The following is an 868-nucleotide window of genomic DNA, read 5'->3' as shown; positions in this document are numbered from 1 at the left end:
ACACAAGACTATGTGTAAGTCAGCTCAAAAACCAGTAAGTCTTTACTTGAATGAGCATGGTTAGAGTATGAAGTCTAGGAAGTAGGATTTTTTGGATGATGAAGCTCGGGATATCTGTTGAGCTTAAAACTTCAAAGCTTAGTCATCATTCTTGCCCTTAATTCCCAAAGAAGGAAGATGTCAGCCACTTGGGCCAGGCATACTGGTGAGCAGTTTCAGAGAAAAAGCCTCCTGATATAAATGTCCATGTCTTAGACAGTTGCACTCTGGAAATTGAGGTTTAAGAAAATAGCAATGTTTCAGAACAAAGGGGCAGATCCCAAAGAAACCCAAAAATTAGATCACAGAAAGGCAAGTTGAGATTTTCATTTTGAGACAGGATGTTCTTTGGTTATTCAAAATTCCCTAAGCAATTAGAAGAGCAAACTGTCCCTTTCCCTGGCCTTGGGTGAGAATGGAGGCAGCACAGGAGACATGTCATACCAGGTTGAAACTCTCTGACTGCCCCCCTCACCCCCTGCTTAGTTCTTAGGAGAGTGTGCTGAGTTCACACTGCTCCCTGCTTGAACTGGTCTCTTTTCTTCCTTACAGCAGCATCCACTCCACTGAGAAGACTTCCTGCAGGCCCGAGACACCCATGAGCCCTCATTCCCTTGACCTCCTATTACAGCTTGCCTATTCTTCCATTGCAGCATGCTCAGTCAGGGATGCGATCTTTCTTGTGTCTGTTCCCAGACCATACTGTGTAGACCTTGAGGGCAGGGACCATGTTACATCTTCATAGGTCCGAAACCTACAAAGGACTTTACCTGTGGAGAACAGGTTCCTCAAAAGGGGGCATTTCCTGAAGCCAATGGAGAATGGCAGC

This window comes from Nyctereutes procyonoides, unplaced genomic scaffold (assembly GCF_905146905.1).
Source record: "Nyctereutes procyonoides isolate TBG_1078 unplaced genomic scaffold, NYPRO_anot_genome, whole genome shotgun sequence".
NCBI classification, from domain to species: domain Eukaryota; kingdom Metazoa; phylum Chordata; class Mammalia; order Carnivora; family Canidae; genus Nyctereutes; species Nyctereutes procyonoides.
Note: the sequence above shows the minus strand (reverse complement) of the source record.